General features: G+C 48.7%; 1 long non-coding RNA gene, 1 other non-coding gene and 1 pseudogene across 2 annotated transcripts; all 3 read left to right on the plus strand.

Annotated features, from left to right (window-relative positions):
- The first annotated feature begins 4,375 nt into the window (after nucleotides 1–4,375).
- Nucleotides 4,376–5,616, plus strand: LOC116466786 (large ribosomal subunit protein eL32-like; annotated as a pseudogene).
- Nucleotides 4,486–4,629, plus strand: LOC116467694 (small nucleolar RNA SNORA7). Its single transcript, XR_004247900.1, has one exon. It is a non-coding gene; the product is annotated as a small nucleolar RNA SNORA7 (small nucleolar RNA).
- Nucleotides 5,617–9,175: 3,559 nt separating the features above from the next.
- LOC131380663 (uncharacterized) lies at nucleotides 9,176–12,307 on the plus strand. The gene is made up of 2 exons (XR_009213076.1): nucleotides 9,176–10,825; nucleotides 11,488–12,307. It is a non-coding gene; the product is annotated as an uncharacterized LOC131380663 (long non-coding RNA).
- Nucleotides 12,308–17,934: the final 5,627 nt, after the last annotated feature.

Genomic DNA, 17,934 nt, shown 5'->3' on the forward strand with positions numbered 1-17,934 from the left:
CAGTGTGGGTACCCCTGTGCTCTCCTCTGTGAAGTGAGGTGGCAGCATGTCCCGTACCCCACAAAGACTGAACCATCAGGTTACTACTTCCAAATCTCTTGGGTCTTTGGAAACTGAAGGCAGGCTCTCTGGTTCATGAACCCTCCCAGTCGATGAACCCACTTGACCCGATCAAGACCTTTTCTTTCATGACATGCATCATTCGGGCTGTCATTAGCAATGTGCTTCCCCGCTCCGCATCCCATCTCACTACATACAGCCTGCAGGATAAGCACGATTCATGAGGTGTGGAATAGGCACAGATGCAGCAGGGTTCTAGCCCCAGCACTACGGCTTGCCAGCTGTGTGACCTCAGACATTCCACTTCTCTGGGTCTCCTCAAACTCCCCACTCCCTTCACGCCCAAAATCTCACCATGGAGTTGTTAACACACCCTTCTCACCTCTCTCTCATTCAGTCATCAATACAATCCAGTTTAGCTTCTGACCCCTCTGGTCCCTGGAACTATCCCTGTCAAGATTGCCAGTGACGTCTGTACTGTGTTCCAGGAGTGGAATCTAGGAGGTTTTTTTCCTCCTGAAATTTGATTTTCAAAATAATCTTAAAAACAAATGCTAGGCCGGGCGCGGTGGCTCACGCTTATAATCCCAGCACTTTGGGAGGCCAAGGCGGGCGGATCACGAGGTCAGGAGATCGAGACCACGGTGAAACCCCGTCTCTACTAAAAATACAAAAAATTAGCCGGGCGTGGTGGTGGGTGCCTGTAGTCCCAGCTACTCGGGAGGCTGAGGCAGGAGAATGGCGTGAACCCGGGAGGCGGAGCTTGCAGTGAGCCGAGATCGCGCCACTGCACTCCAGCCTGGGCGACTGAGCAAGACTCCCATCTCCAAAAAAAAAAAAAAAAAAAAAAAAAAAAAAAAAGCTAAGGGCCGGGTGCGGTGGCTCAAGCCTGTAATCCCAGCATTTTGGGAGGTCAAAGCAGGCAGATCACCTGAGGTCAGGAGTTTGAGACCAGGTTGACCAACATAGTGAGACCCTTGTCTCTACTAAAAATAAAAAAAAATTAGTCGAGTGTGGTGGCACACACCTGTAATCCAAGCTACTACGGAGCCTGAGGCAGGAGAATCACTTGTCCCTTGAACCTGGGAGGCAGAGGTTGCAGTGAGCCGAGATCATGCCACTTCATTGCACTCCAGCCTGGGCGACAGAGTGAGACTCCTGTCTAAAAAAAAAAAAAAAAAAAGTTAGACAGTAGCTGGGAACAATGGCTCATGTTTGTAATCCCTGCTACTCAGGAGACTGAGGCGAGACGATCGCTTAAGACCAGGAGCTCGAGACCAGTCTGGCTAACACAGTCAAACCATGGCTGTACAAAACAATCAAACACCAAACAAAACAAGGTAGTTTAGACTAATGGTTAGTAGCGTGGTGCTTGGAGTAAAATCTCCAAAATTCTCCTTCCACATATGCAAAATACAGACAATAATAGGGTTACATTATAGAATTGTGGTAGGCCTATTATGGTATGAGGCCACCACTTCTCCTGTTGTCCTTCCCAGTTTCTCCCCAACCTCCCCTTTTCCCTAGTTTATAAGACAGGAGAAAAGGGAGAAAGCAAAAAGTTGGAAAGAAACAGAAGTAAAATAAGTAGTTAGACGACTTTGGCGCCACCACCTGGCCCTGGTGGTTAAAATAATAATGATATTAACCCCTGACGAAAACCACTGGTGTTATCTGTAAATTCCAGACATTGTATGAAAGCACTGTAAAACTTTTTGTTCTGTTAGCTGATGTATGTAGCCTCCAGTCACGTTCCTCACACTTACTTGATCTATTATGACTTTTTCACGTAGACCCCTTAGAGCTGTAAGCCCTTAAAAGGGCTAGGAATTTCTTTTTCGGGGAGCTCGGCTCTTAAGACATGAGTCAGCCCTCCTGGCCGAATAAAAAAACCTCTTCCTCCTTTAATCCGGTGTCTGAGGAGTTTTGTCTGCGACTCGTCCTGCTACACTATGAACCCCACCGTATGTTAGCGGTTCCGGTCTCATTACTATTTACTATGTAAATTCAGTGAGGGAACTTTGGGAAGTCGGTCTTGTTCTCTCCCGACCGCTAGGAGGCGCACTTCGGAGTAGAGGAAACAAGGGCGGAAATAGCCCAAACGCTAGAACGAATGGCTTCAACTTCTGGCGGAAGTAGATTCCTCCCTACACCAGGTCTCAACTCAGAAAGAATTCCAAATTTCTACCTAGTGCCAAGGGAAGGTAAGATAAATTTTCCTTTATATTCTTAGATATTAATCTCTATTAAAACAGTTAAATTCTGCATTTCTGCCGCACTGTTTCTTTGACATATCTTTTTTTAAAGACCCGGAGCCGGAAGTGCTTGCCTTTTCCCTGTCAGGACCCAGAGGTTACCTCCCATCAGCCCCCGCGCGCTCTCATCCCCCCTCTTACTCGGTGCTCCTTTTTCCTGCTCGGTGAGTTTGTTGTTTGTTTTTGACACAGAGTCTCACTCTGCTTCCCAGGCTGGAGTGCAGTGGTGCGATCTCAGCTTACTGCAGCCTCCGCTTCCCGAGTTCAAGAGATTCTCCTGCCTCAGCCTGCCAAGTAGCTGGGACTACAGGCGCCCACCACCACGCCTGGCTAATTTTTGAATTTTTAGTAGAGAGTGGGTTTCACTGTGTTGGCCAGGCTGGTCTCGAACGCCTGACCTCAAGTGATCCTTCCGCCTCGGCCTTTCAAAGTGCTGGGATTACAGGCGTGAGCCACCGCGCCCGGCCTGGGTGAGTCTTAATCCGTGGCCATCTGCGTTCCTGCAGGCTTCATCTGGCCCTATGGTCCTCTGGTAAGGAGGCCTTCCCTACCACGCTGTGTCTGTGGGTATTGTCGGCTTGCTGGAGCGCGTACACGAACAGAGTGAAGCAGGCAGCTGGGGCGGTGGTTGGGCTTTGCGTCTGTTGACGAAAAGAGTCAAACTGTGTAAAGTATTTGAAGAGACTTATTCTGAGTCCAGTATGAGTGACCATGGCCCGTGACACAGCCCTCAGGAAGTCCTGAGAACATGTGCCCAAGGTGGTTGGGGTGCAGCTTGGTTTTGTACATTTTAGGGAGGTGTGTTGGGGGGCCTGGTCCGGTCTATTGGTAGATTTGACAATTGGTTGAGTTTGTCTAAAGACCTGGAATCAACAAAAAGGAATGCTTGGGTTCAGATAAGGGGTTGTGGAGACTGAGTTCTTATTTATGCAGAGGAAGCCTCCAGGTAGCGGGCTTCAAAGAGACTAAATTGTAAATGTTTCTTATCAGGCCTGAAAAGGTGCCATACTCTTAGTGTAGTCTCTCCTGGCTCAGGGAGACCTGGAAAGGGAGGGGGATTCACTACAGAATGTAGATTGTCCCCACAAGAGACAGTTTTACAGGGTCATGTCAGAATATGTCAAAGAAATATATTTTTGGGTAAAGTACTTCTGTTTCTTTCTGGGCCTGCAATCTGTCATGCTATACTAGAGTCAGGTTGGAATTTGGTGTCTTATTGCTACAAAGTCTGTTTTGTCAGTCTTGGGATCTCTTTTAATGCTAATGCTGGTCAGCTGTGCCTGAATTCCACAGGGAGAAAGGCATAATGAGGCAAGTTCGACCCCGCATTGCCATTATGGCTTGAACTAGTTTTTTAGGTTAACTTTGGAATGACCTTGGCCAAGAGCAGGAGTCCATTCAGTTGGGTGGGGGGCGTAGAATTTAATTTTTGGTTTATACCGTGCTTACTGATGTTGGCCCACGTGCATTCATTCATTGTCATGGCCCCACATTCCTTTCCTTCTAGTCTGTGACCCTAGGGCTGCTGTAGTGGGACTGCAAAAAAAAAAAAAAAGATGGGGTGCAGGTCAGCTCACTCAGTTGTTAACAGCGATTCTGATTGTCAGGAGCTCTGGAAATATAAAGATGAAACTTCCCCCTTGCCTTCGAGGATATCACGGGCCAGAAGGCAAAGTTGTTTTGAATACATGGTTCATTGAGTACCCACTCTGTGCCAGTTGATGGCTGCGAAGAGAACAGAAGGGGTGCTGCTTTAGGAAATAAATGAATGGCTCAGAAGACCACACTGAGGAAGGTGTGAGTTGATACTGGAAGATCTCCAGGTTTGAGGCATCCTTAGAGGGATATGATGGTTTTGTGTGTGTTGGGGGGTGTGGTAGCGCAGCAGCTCCCTAGGGAATTAGAAGGTTTTCTTTATTGAACGTTTACCCTGTGACAGGCACTGCAGGCATTCAGCACACAATGTCATCTCCATTTTACAGGTGAGGAAACTGAGACTCCAATTCCAGTAGATGGTCAAGGCCAGTACTACCCGGAAGGACCATCTCGGGGTTCGGACACTGGTGGGGTGGGATTTGCTGCCCCTTGCAAATTGAGAGTGTCTTGGGGTCAGTTTTGGTTTGCTCAGCTGTTGGCATTCTTTGGGCTCTGGGTGGGTGAGGTGACCCTTCACCTCCTGGGATCGCGTCTGGAGAGTGCCTAGTATTCTGCCAGCTTCGGAAAGGGAGGGAAAGCAAGCCTGGCAGAGGCACCCATTCCATTCCCAGCTTGCTCTGCTCGGTAGCTGGCGATTGGAAGACACTCTGCAACAGTATTCAGTCCCTGGGCGGGAAAGCCTCCTTCCAAGCCTCTTTCCAGGATTCTTCTTCACCTGGGGCTGCTTCTTCCCCAAAAGGCATCATGGCCGCCCTCAGACCCCTTTTGAAGCCCAAAATCGTCAAAAAGAGAACAGAGAAGTTCATCCGGCACCAGTCAGACCGATATGTCAAAATTAAGGTATGTGGTCCTGGGATGGAAATGGGTGCAGGGTGAAGAAGGGAGTTTCCAACAGGCCGCCAGTTTCTGACATCACCTAGTCAGGATTATCTTTGACCGATGAACTGGTTTGTGGAAGAGCTTTCTGTAGAAATACAGGTCTCCCCTGGTGTGCCCTAGTGCTGTTACGTATGTCTCTTGATGTGTGAAGTGAAACTTTAATGAAAAGGGACACTTGGCTGTTGTGATGTGTTTAGAGGGCTTTGCATTTGTGTCATGTATTTTGGGTTGCCTTATGACAGCAGGATCCCTGTTTTATAGACAAGAAAACTCAGGTGCTGAGAGCAGTGTCTGCAGCTGTGCTCGCCATCTCAGTATCTACACAGTCCCCTCACATCCCTTTGGTGTCTCCATTTCTTGGGAGTGAGAATGGCAGGGGTGCCTGCATTCCTAGTGGCTAAAGCCACGAGCTCCTGGTTTTTCCCACCAAAAAAGCATGTAAGGAAATAGTGAAGTCCTGTTACCAAAGGCAACTACTGTGTGGCATACTTCCTTTTCATTTGGTCCTTTTTTCCCTCCTCTAAGGAACAGTTGGCACTCTGCACAGATGCTAACCCACCTGTGTATTATTTTCTTCAGTGTAACTGGCGGAAACCCAGAGGCATTGACAACAGGGTTTGTAGAAGGTTCAAGGGCCAGATCTTGATGCCCAACATGGTTATAGGAGCAAAAAAAAACCAGAAAGCACATGGTGCCCAGTGGCTTCTGGAAGTTCTTGGTCCACAATGTCAAGGAGCTGGGAGTGCTGCTGATGTGCAACAAGTGAGTTGGGTCCATCTCTGGTTTCAGGGGTCAGAAGTTTGCATCTGTGCGGGCACTTCTGGCAGGAACTCTGGAAACTCTTGGGATGCATTTCGGGAAGTTGACATTCTCTGAGGGAATGTGAAGTCATTCCTTACAGGAGTTTAGAGAATGCTTGTTTGGGGCCAGGTGTGGTGGCTCATGCCTGTAATCCCAGCACTTTGGGAGGCTGAGGCGGGGCAGATCACCTGAGGTCAGGAGTTCGAGACTAGCCTGGCCAACTTGGCGAAACCCCATCTCTACTAAAAAGACAAAATTAGCTGGGTGTGGTGGTGCCTGTAATCTCAGCTACTCAGGAGGCTGAGGCGGGAGAACTGGGAGGAGAGATTGCGGGAGCTACGATCGCGCCACTGCACTCCAGCCTGGGCGACAGTGAAACTCCATCCCAAAAGGAAAAAGAGAATGCTTGTTGGGAAGTTCAGTGTGTTTCCTTTGTTGGAGAGGGGAGAGACTTTTGTCCTCATAGCTCTGGAGATCCAAGACCAGAAAAATGGACTTTGTTTGACACAGTGAACACAGCAGTCATCACCAGTTTTCAATATAATATCTTTTGGCTGTTATTTCCAGAATGTTGCTTTATTTATGAGGGAATTTGGGGAAGATCAAACATAGGCCTCAGACTTTAAGGGGCCCTTTATGCTTTGGTAAGGGGCATGGAGGCTTTACAACCAAATGCGAACTAGAGGGAGAATAAGAGGAAGACTTTGTGGACACAGAGTACTTTACACAAAGGTGGAGAGTGCAAGGAGGGGTCACAGGACGTCAGTGCTAGGTAGTGTTTATGGTTTGTTTTTAGAGACGGTTTCTACTCTGTTGCCCAGGCTAGAACGCAGTGGCCATTAACAGCTGTGATGATTGGCCTGCTGCACCCTTGAACTCCTGGGCTCAAGTGATCCTCCTGCTTCGCCCTCCCAAGGTGCTGGGATTACAGACATGAGCCACCATGCCTGCACAAGAACAGCAGGTTTAAAAAACTAGGCAAGGCCGGGCGCGGTGGCTCATGCTTGTAATCCCAGCACTTTGGGAGGCTGAGGCGGGCGGATCACGAGGTCAGGAGATCGAGACCATGGTGAAACCCCGTCTCTACTAAAAATACAAAAAAATTAGCCGGGCGTGTTGGTGGGCGCCTGTAGTCCCAGCTACTTGGGAGGCTGAGGCAGGAGAATGGCTTGAACCAGGGAGGCGGAGCTTGCAGTGAGCGGAGATGGCACCACTGCACTCCAGCCAGGGCGACAGAGCGAGACTCCGTGTCAAAAAAAAAAAAAAAAAAAGACATACATGCAGCCAACAAACATGAAAAATACTCAACATCACTAATCATCAGAGAAATGCAAATCAAAACCACAATGAGACACCATCTCACATCAGTCAAAATGGCTATTATTAAAAAGTCAAGAAGCAATAGATGCTGGCGAGGCTGAGGAGAAAGGGAATGCTTATACGCTGCTGGTGGGAATGTAAATTAATTCAGCCACTGTGGAAAGCAGTTTGGAGATTTCTCAAAGAACTTAAAACTACCATTCGACCCAGAAATCCCATTACTGGGTATCTATCCAAAATAAAATAATTCTACCAGGCCAGGCACGATGGCTCATGCCTGTAATCCCAGCACTTTGGGAGGCCAAGATGGAAGGATCGCTTCAGCTCAGTTTGAGACCAGCCTGGACAACCAGGGAGACCCTGTCTCTGCAAAAAAAAAAATTTTTAAATTAGCCAGGCATGGTGGTGCCTGCTTGTGATCCCAGCTACTTGGGAGGCTGAATTGGGAAGATCAATTGGGCCCAGAGGGTCAAGACTGCAGTGAGCTATGATCACATCTCTGACACAGCAAGATGCTGTTTCAAAAAAAAAAAACAAATCATTCTATCAAAAAGACATGTGCACTCACATGTTCATCGCAGCACTATTCACAATAGTAAAGACATGGAATCAACCTAGGTGTCCATTAATGGTGGATTGGATAAAGAAAATATGGTACATATACACCATGGAATACTACGCAGTCATAAAAAAGAACAAAATCATGTCCTTTGCAGCAACGTGGATGCAGCTGGAGGACATTATCCTAAGCGAATTAACACAGGAACACAAAACCAAATACCACATGTTCTCACTTACAAATGGGAGCTAAATATTGAGTACTCATGGATATAAAGATGGCAATAATAGACACTGAGGACTACTAGAGGGAGGAGGGAGAGAGGGGAGCAAGAGTTGAAAAACCATTGGATACTGTGCTCAGTACCTGGGTAATGAGGTCATTCGTATCCCAAAGCTCAGCATCACACAATATACCCATGTAACCTGCACATATGCAGCCTGAATCTAAAGCAAAATTTGAAATTATTATTATTATTATTATTTTGAGGCAGGGTCTTGCTCTGTCATCCAGGCTGGAGTGCAGTGGCGGGATCCCAGTTCACTACAGCCTCAACTTCCTGGGACAGGGGCCGTCCATGGACGTCTCTGCAGAGCAGCAGCCCCTTTCCAACCTGGGCAGCTTGCACAGGACTGCATGAGCATCACCTAAAATCCTCCCCACAGGCCAGGCGCGGTGGCTCACGCGTGTAATCCCAGCACTTTGGGAGGCTGAGGTGGAAGGACTGGTTAAGTCCACAAGCTCCAGTTCAGCCTGGGCAACATAGCAAAACCCTGTCTCTACAAAAAATACAAAAGATTAGCTGGGCACGGTGGCACGCTCCTGTGGTCCCAGCTACTCAGGAGGCTGAGGTGAAAAGATCTCTTGAACCTGGGAGGCGGAGGTTGCAGTGAGCCGTGATTGTGCCACTGGGTGACACAAGGAAAAAAAAGAAAAATCTTCCCGGCAGGCCAGCTCTGAGCATCACCAGTGCCTCTGCCTGCCACTCCCCACTTGCTGTGCTGTGGCTACCCCTCCACTCCTTCCCACCGGCCAAGGCCAGCCCTGCGACCCTCCTTCGGTGTACTTTTCAGGTCCTGTGCAGCAGCTGGCCCCATATAGGTTTCCTGCGCCACAGCCTGGAGTGGCCCCTGCAGCCCTTAGGAACCTGCTCGCCCACGAGGACACCCTGACCCCATCTGAGTCAACCGAAGCTGCCCAGGGACACCAGGGCACCCTTCTGTCTGCTCCAGGCAAAGCCACCAGGACCTCTGCAAGCAGCTGGGTTGGGGTGGAGAAGCAGCCCCCACATGATTCTGGGAAAACCCACACACCACACACATATGCCACACACACACCACACAAACACAGATACACACATACCACACAGACCACACAAACACATACACACATACACCACACAAACACACACCACACAAACACACACCACACACATACACACCATGCACACACCACACAAACACACATGCAGACACGCCACACACCACACAAACATACACACACACCACACACCACACACACACCATGTACAGACACACCACACACACACACATACATCACACACCACACACATGCACATACATCACACAATGCACACACCTACACGTCACACCCACACCCACCACACACACATCACCCCATACTGCTCACACCACACACCTACCACACATACCACAACCATAAAACATGCATTCACACACACTTCACACACCACACATATACACACCATACCACAAATACACCTACACACACCACACCTATACCACCCACAAACACATACACATACACCACGCCACACACATACACTCTACACATATGCACATGCACATCACACACATTCACCCACCACACCCTCCACACACTACACACATACACACCATACCACACACAATATACACACAGCACACTCATATATACCACACACATACACACGAATCATACACACCACACTCACCACTCATATCAAAAACACACTACACACAGCACATCCACACCACACACATCAAAACACAACACACACTCCCCCCTTATCATTTATAAGCAGCTACAGAGTTGTTTCAACTGTGAGCAAACCATGACTGGGGAAGACTGGAAGGAAATTCTCCACCGTGTCCCCTCACTGACTTCGCCTTGGGGGGCCTCTCCAGACTCATGTTTCTCTTTCTGCTTCCTTAGACTTTCTAGATGAGAAACAAGGTCATGTCTGTAACCAACAACAACCTGAAAAAGGGACTTTCATAAAAATCCAGGGCTGGATTCCTTTCCGGATAACGAGGTTGAGAGGGTGAACTGAGCGCCCCAGGTCAGGGTGAACGCCTGGCAGGGAAGTGCACCTGACTCCTGATGGACAGACAGCTGAAAGGCCAAGAGAGTGGGGAAAAATGGCTGCTAGCCCCTGCTCTCCAGGCGGGCTGCTTTCCGGAAGATGGCACAGCAGGGAAGGTGAGCAAGCCAGCCCAATGTGGACACCTTATGTATTCCACCTCAGCCTCCAAAATAGATAGGACATGCATGCCACCACGCCCGGCTAATTTTTAAAATTTTTGGTAGACAAAGGGTCTTACTGTGTTGCCTAGGCCAGTCTGGAACTCTTGGCCTCAAGCAATGCTGGGATTATAGGCCTGAACCATCGTGCCTCATTTCTAAGTGTGTCCTCATTATGATAATTTCTTGGGACGATCCAATGAGATCACAGGCATAGGAGGGTGACTTAACAGTGGAAACCATAACATGCACCCGGAAACAAAAGTATCAGCAAGACCGGGAAATCAAGCCAGGACCCTGTTCCTGGTTCCCTGAGTCCTGCCTCACTGCACCGCTTCAATGACAAGCAGCTGCATTCAACTCCCCTTTGGGGGGACTGCCTGTGAGTTATGCCGTTTACTCTGCACAACAAACACGTGAGGTGAGTCTCACTCTTCCATCTGCAGCAGGGAGAACAGGTGGTCCTCAAAGAAACAGAAGTTGGCTCCCCCAAGACCACATGGCCAGGAAGGACGGTGACCAGAGCTCAGACTCCAAGCTCCCGACCTTCCCTGTGTACCCACCACTTCCCCTGTGCCCTTGTGTGCTGTTTCCAAGCTGGGCAGGAATCCTGGGGAGAAGACATAGGGAAAGACTGATTTAAGATTTATTTCTTCTTTTTTAGAGACAGGTCTCACTCTGTCACCCAGGCTGGGGTGCAGTAGTACGATCATAGCTCACTGCAGCCTTGAACTCGTGGGCTCAAAGGATCCTCTCACCTCAGCCTCTCAAGTAGCTGGGACTACAGGTGCACACCACCAGGCCTGGCTAGGTTAGTCTTGAACTCCTGGCCTCAAGTGATCCTCCCTCCTCAGACTCTCAAAGTGCTGGGATTATGGGTGTGGGCCATTGCGCCCAGCCTGATTTAAGATTTCATGTGCAAAGTGCAGACCCACGGGGTCACAGGCACAGCTGCAACATCCATTATCCTGGACAGAAGCACCACATTTTTCCCCAAGTGATGTTTCCCCTATGGAAAGCTTTGTTCACAGGGGAAATAGCATTTTCATTTCCAGGATTCCAATACAATAGGGTGTGTTCTAAAAAACACAAAAATCACAGCCACCAATTTAGCCTCAGTGCTATGCGTCTGTGTTGCTCAGAGTTCATTTGTAGACATAAACCCGTGGCTTGTCGGATAGCTTTGTTACATTAAAATCCTGCTAGTTAGGACAAATGGGAAAATAATGTGGGGAAATTATTATAGAGTACTTTAAAAGAATCTGCATATTGGGGGATGGGGAGGAAGAGCGTCAGGACAAATAGCTAATGCATGCAGGGCTTAATACCTAGGTGACAGATTGATAGGTGCAGCAAACCACCATGGCACACGTTTACCTATGTAACAAACTGCACCTTCTGCACATGTATCCTGGAACTTAAAGAAAAATTTTAAAAAGAGAAAGAAATACTACATTATTTTCCAATCCACAGTGACACTCCAGCCAACTGCAGCCGCTGCCAAGAGTCGTCTTGCTTCAGTGATCAGATGTTGTCTCTATCCACTCATTCTACCACGTGCAAAAGTCTGTGCTGGCACCTCACACCTATTAGGATGGCTACTATCAAAAAACAGACACTAACAATTGTTGGCAAGGATGTGAAGAAATTGGAACCCTATGTACTATTGGTGGAAATGAAAAACGGTGCAGCTGCTATGAAAACAGTATGGTGGTTCCTCCAAAAATTAAGCACACAATTAACGTATGGTCCAGTAACCCCACTTCTGGGTATATACAGGAAAGAAATAAAAGTTGGGTCTCAGAAAGATCTTTGTACATCCACATGAATAGCAGCATTACTCACAACAGCTACAATGTGGAAGCAACCCAAGTGACCATCGATGGAGGAATAAACAGAATGTGGTGCACCCATCCTTACAGTCAGCCTTAAAAAGGAAGGAAATTCAACATGGATGAACCTTGAGGACGTTACTCTAAGTGACACAAGCCAGTCACAAAAGAATAAATACTGTGTGATTGTCCTTAGATGAGGTCCCTGGAGCGGTCAAACTCATGGAGACAGAAAGTGGAATGGGGGTTGCCAGGGGCTGGGGGAGGAGGAATGGGGAGTCAGTGTTTCGTGGGGACAGAGTTTGAGTTTGGGAAAATGAAAAGTTCTGGAGATGGATGGTAGTGATGGTTGTATGACAACGTGAATGTACTAATACCCCTGAACTCTACACTCAGAGATGGTTATGATGGTCAATTTTATGTTATGTGCATTGCACCACAATAAAAAAGGGACTGTGTGAGCCCATCCTCCAGGGTGGAGTGTGTGCAGGCAGCCTGGGGAGGGAGCACGGTTGGAACATGAGGGAGGGTCGAGTGGAGGATGAGCTTGCAGCGTCCATGCCTGTGCCCTCGCTGCCCCACCGTGGAGTGCCCCAGGGGGGTGCCCTGGGACAGGGAGGCCACATCTGAAGCCAGGCAGCACAGCTGGACCGGGCCTCCAGTAGGGTCAGCCCTGACCAGGGGCCGGCTCAAAGTCAGTAGGGTGGGCAAGAGTCACACTCAAACCAACGCCCCAAGGAAGCAGCGCGAGAACCAGCAGCAGCTTCTGGGCTCAGAGCAAGTGACTCAGCGCAGCGACTGCCCTGGCTGCCTGGGCTGCGGTGCCACTTGTCATCAGAGGGATGGCTGTTGTCCCTTTGGCTGAGCCCAGGCGAGGCAGTCAGTTTATATTCAGGGATGGGGACACATGTGGGCAGACACTGGACTCACACTCGGCAGGTGAGAGGCACGCAGCCCACAAGGCCCCAAGAAAATAAACCCTCCTGTTCCCAATTCAGGCACGAAGAGAGATGGAGGCAAATGGTGTCCACTAGTCCAGTTGCACTTGCTCGCGAACCACGAGCCCGGCTAATTTTTTGTATTTTTAGTAGAGACAGAGTTTCACCATGTTAGCCAGGATGGTCTCGATCTCCTGACCTCGTGGATCTGCCCACTTGGCCTCCCAAAGTGCTGGGATTACAGGCGTGAGCCACCACACCCGGCCTGCTTTTTTTTTTTTTTTTTTAAAGAGACAAGAATCTTGCTATGTTGCCCAGGCCAGTCTCAAACTCCTGGGCTCAAGCGATCCTCCCAGCTCAATCTCCCAAACATTTAAATGTTTTTAATACATTAAACAAGAATTGCGTGTCTTGAGTATTGTTATAAAATTCAAATAATTATTTGATCTATAGAATAAAATATACTACCATTAGGTGACAGGTTTAGATTAACCCTTTGATTCCGAATCCCATGCACTTTCTTCCCACCTCTATCTACTTCCTGGGAGAGACTCTAAGCTTCTACTATGAGTTTGGCATCAGTTGGGATTTTAATCCTGTTCCTGAGCCCCTCTGTGTGGAACACTTGCCAGGACAGAGACTGCAGGAACCCCAGAGTCCTTGCTCCTCAAACACTTTAGGATTTCAAGGAGGAGGAGTCCCCCCATTGATGCTTCATCCTTATATGTCTCCACATTCCCCAAGCCTTTTTATTACAGGAAGCCTCAGAATTAACCCTCCCCGTCGTAAACACAAGGACTGCCAGGCTGGGCCTCCTTCTACAGTAAGCCCCACACCTAATTCTGGGAGGACTCCGAGAAACGAGGAGACTCTAGACAAATTGGGGCAATTTCCCTCCAGCTTTCTCAACTGAGGTCCACTATTCCACTTCAGATAATGTGGCTGAAAATAGGTAATTCCATTTCCATGTGGATAATCTCTCCCATTACTTACACCAACCATGGCTTCTGGGTGGTGGAGCAACACACACTATAGAATGAAGGAGAAACAAGGGGCTTCTTCAGGGACCCTGCCTCAGGGTGGAGACGTGGCTTCCTTCTTAGGAGGAGGACACAGTAGGGTGTGCATTGCGAGGTGGAGAAAGATAAACTCAGCCATTGAGGGGCAGGGCGATCCCCATTCGGCCTGGTAGGACCCACTAATTGCAATAGGTTCTTGTTGCTTCTGAACTCCTTTGCAAGGAAACAAGTCAAGGTGTTTGTTGAAGTAAGCATAAAATATCACATGAGGCAAAATCATGGCTTCAGAATCCCTTTGACCATGAATACTGTGTGACACACTTTGTTTTAATAGAATTTGATTGCTCTGTAGGTGTCAAAATTTTTCCCCACAAAACAAAAATAAGTGAGACTGTTCAATTTAAAAATATATCACTTTCCCCAGAAGAAACATGTTTCTCTTAGTAAGATTCTCCAAGAACCTTCGCTGTCTAGAACAGTTTCCCAGTGGTGCCTGAAGAGACATCTGTTGTGAGGGATTAAATGTTCAAATGAGTGACACCAAGACCAAGAGCTCTAGGAGTTCTGAGACAGCCACCCATGGACTCCATGGGAAAAGGCAGGGCTCAGGGCCCTTGGCTGGACCTGAAGAGGGAGGAGTACAGAGGGACTGAGGGAAGTCACAAGAGTGTCCAGGCCATGTGTGGATGGGAGGGGGAGGATGGATTCCAGGGTTTTAAAGTTCAGAAGAGTCAGCATGCCATCATCACCTGAATCCAGCCACAGCCATCTGCACAGTGATTTCTGTGCTCCATCTAAATGAGAGTGAATCCTAGCCATGGCTGGTCACTGCCAGGGCAAGAACTGAGGCCTCCTCATTCCTTGTCATCCCAGAGCTCAGCCCTGGGCAGCCCATCTTAGTCCTCCCAGAGGTTCTGATAAGCACATCGCTGGGCTGGGATCTAGCTCAGGCATAGAAGGGTTTCATCCTCACCCTGTCTAGACTGTTGGGCCCCACACTAATCCGGGTGCTTTCTCGGGCTCTGATCCAGGGTCAGAGGAGATGAGCGTGGGCTCCTGAAGACAGTAAGTTGTCCCCATCCCCTCTGTCCCTGCTGCTCTGATCCTGTCTGGACAGGGTTTGCTGGTTCGTGCTTTTCACCTCTGTGTACAAGTGCAGCCCCTGCTGGGAACCCTCGACCTGGATGCTGTCCTCCCCGTTGCAGCATCCCCAGGCCTCACAGAGTGCCTGGCCCCTGTACCTGTGCCCAGGAAGCTCCCATAAATGGATGATTGGATCAGAGCAGACACCTACTCTGCAAGGAAATACCAGGGTAGAAGAATCATGTCTTCTTCAACTTTATATCTCTGAAGCTGGGCTCTTCTGTGTGGCAGCCACTATCCGGAGGTGCTGCTTATAACTAACTAAATTAATCCATTCAATTAATTAGAGTGCAACGAAACACTCTGTTCAACAGCCACATTTCATGTGTCCCTAGGAGTTATTTGCCACTGACCATAGCACTCAACAGCACAGAGAGCATTTCCCTCTGCACAGAACACTTGGGTAGCAGTTCTGGGCCCAGCCCAGGTCTGTTGAATGAGCTCATCTACCTCACAATGTTTCCATCACAATTAGAATTCCAGGTAGATAAGTCTGTAGCTGAGAGCTGTAACAGTGCAGCAAAAACGGGGAAGCGAGAGGAGGAAAGGAGACCTTCTCACTTGATGGTTTACAATTGTCAGCAACGCCTCATTGATGGCCTCGAACTCCATAGAGCCCAGGGAGGGTAAGAGAGCCCAGAGGACAGAGAAGGGTGATCTTGTGTCATCTGATGTGACCTCAATGGAGTAGGAGGGATGGATGAGTCACTCTCTGGAATAAACTTCTTGCTGATGTTTGTGGCCCCTGGACACCATGCGATGCACGCAGCAGTGAGGATGAAGACGGGAGGTAGGGAACTCCACTCCAGGTAGGACCTAATGGGAGAGGCTTCTGGGGAGCACAAGGGTTACACCTGAGGCCATGAAGCCTTGGAAGGGAGCTGTGAAATCAGAAATAAATGTGTAAAATCTGATTTGTTATTTTTGTATTTTAACGGCATACAGAGATGGTGCCTCTGGGCTCTGAGTGTGCTGTTTGCCATCATAGTCCTCACTCTGGTATTTAAAGATGGTCTTTCTCAAAGCACCAGATCTTTCCTGCCTTCGCCACAGCAAACTTCAGAGCCTTTGATTATGTTTCACCTCTTGGGAATGATATGCAAAAGATTTTGATTTGACTTTTGGGTGTTGACCTCCAGGGGAAGGAATCTGGTGAGACACAACTCTCTCACAGGCAGACCTTGGAGGCAAAGTCCATCTAGTGAGTGCCGGGTGCTGGGTGAGAAGTCGGCCCTCTCCCTCTGCACTTTCTTTCTTTTCTTTTCTCTTTTCTTTTCTTTTTTTTCTTTTCTTTTCTCTTTCTTTCTTTCTTTCTTTTCTTCTTTCTTTCTTTCTTTTCTTTCTTTGTTTCTTTCTCTCTCTCTTTCTCTCTTTCTTTCTTTTTTTTTTTGAGCTGGAGTCTCTCTCTGTTGCCCAGACTGGAGTGCAATGGCACGATCTCGGCTCACTACAATCTCCGCCTCCTGGGTTCAAGCGATACTCCTGCCTCAGCCTCCTGAGTAGCTAGGATTACAGGCGCATGCCACCATGCCCGGCTAATTTTTTGTATTTTTAGTAGAGACGGGGTTTCATTGTGTTAGCCAGGATGGTCTCGATCTCCTGACCTCGTGATCCGCCTGCCTCGGCCTCCAAAAATGCTGGGATTATAGGCATGAGCCACCGCACCCGGCCCCTCCCTCTGCACTCTCAGGACTTGCAGCAGAACCTTTATGTTCTGTCCTCATAACTGGGGGACCAGTTAAAGGGCAGCCAGGTTTCTGCTGGGGCATGGGCCGGCTGTGCCCGCCGGTCTCAGGTGTAACAGGCTACGTCGCCCACAGTGATGTAGACAGACCCATTGTGAGGTGGATGCCTTAAACTTCTTGACCTGTGTTATCCTCCCAGCAGCCATGTGAGCTTGCACACTGCTGTGCTCTCCATTGAGTAGTCATAGAGGCTGAGACCTGAAGAGGCCGAGCCGCTTGTCTGAGCTCAGGGAGGGCAGAGTGGAGTCTGAACTCAGATCTGTGTGGATCTGCTCTCTCATGTGGGAGCCACGGGCCCCAGGGCTATTTACTTGTAGTTAGAAAATGAGCAGTTTGGCCGCGTGCAGTGGCTTATGCCTGTGATCCCAACTCTTTGGGAGGCTGAGGCAGGCGGATCACGAGGTCAGGAGATCAAGACCATCCTGGCTGACACAGTGAAACCCCGTCTCTACTAAAAATACAAAAAAAAAAAAAAAAAAACAAAAAAAGCTGGGCATGGTGGCAGGCACCTGTAGTCCCAGCTACTCAGGAGGCTGAGGCAGGAGAATGGCGTGAACCCTGAAGGCAGAGCTTGCAGTGAGCCGAGATCGTACCACTGCACTCCAGCCTGGGCGACAGAACAAGACTCCGTCGTCTCAAAAAAAAAAAAAAGAAAGAAAGAAAAGAAAAAGAAAAGAAAATGAGCAGATCAGTTCCTGAGATGCACAAGCCTCCAGTCCAGGGTTCACTGGCTGCACAGCGAGTGCTGCCACCTGTGGGACAGGGCAGGAGCAGAGCTACACGGGTCCTTGGCCTGCGCTGGTGCAGGTCCCAGGTCTGACTGTGCTGCTTGCCTCTAGTTTTGCTATGTGATTTTTAAAGAGCATGATCCTTTTTTTAAAGTTTCATTTTCATGTTTGAGTCTCCTTTTGCAGAAACTTCAGGCTTGTAGAAAATCTGCCAGTGCAGTCCAAAAAGAGGTTTCCCACACTCACCTCAAAGCCGGTTGCCAGCCTCATGTCCCATCACCCTGATGATTTTCAAGTGCTTTACGACCATCAGTGACATTGTCCTGCACGGCCACCATGCAGTTATGGTGCTAGGAAACGAACACTGATGCCGACCATCTTCAGACCTCACTCGAGTTTGGTCATTTGTCCCAGTTTTTTTTTTTTTTTTTTTTTTTTAAATTGAGACAGAGTCTTACTCTGTCGCCCAGGTTGGAGTGCAGTGGCGCAATCTTGGCTCACTGCAACCTCCACCT

Source organism: Hylobates moloch, unplaced genomic scaffold (genome assembly GCF_009828535.3).
Source record: "Hylobates moloch isolate HMO894 unplaced genomic scaffold, HMol_V3 SCAFFOLD_4, whole genome shotgun sequence".
Classification (NCBI taxonomy): domain Eukaryota; kingdom Metazoa; phylum Chordata; class Mammalia; order Primates; family Hylobatidae; genus Hylobates; species Hylobates moloch.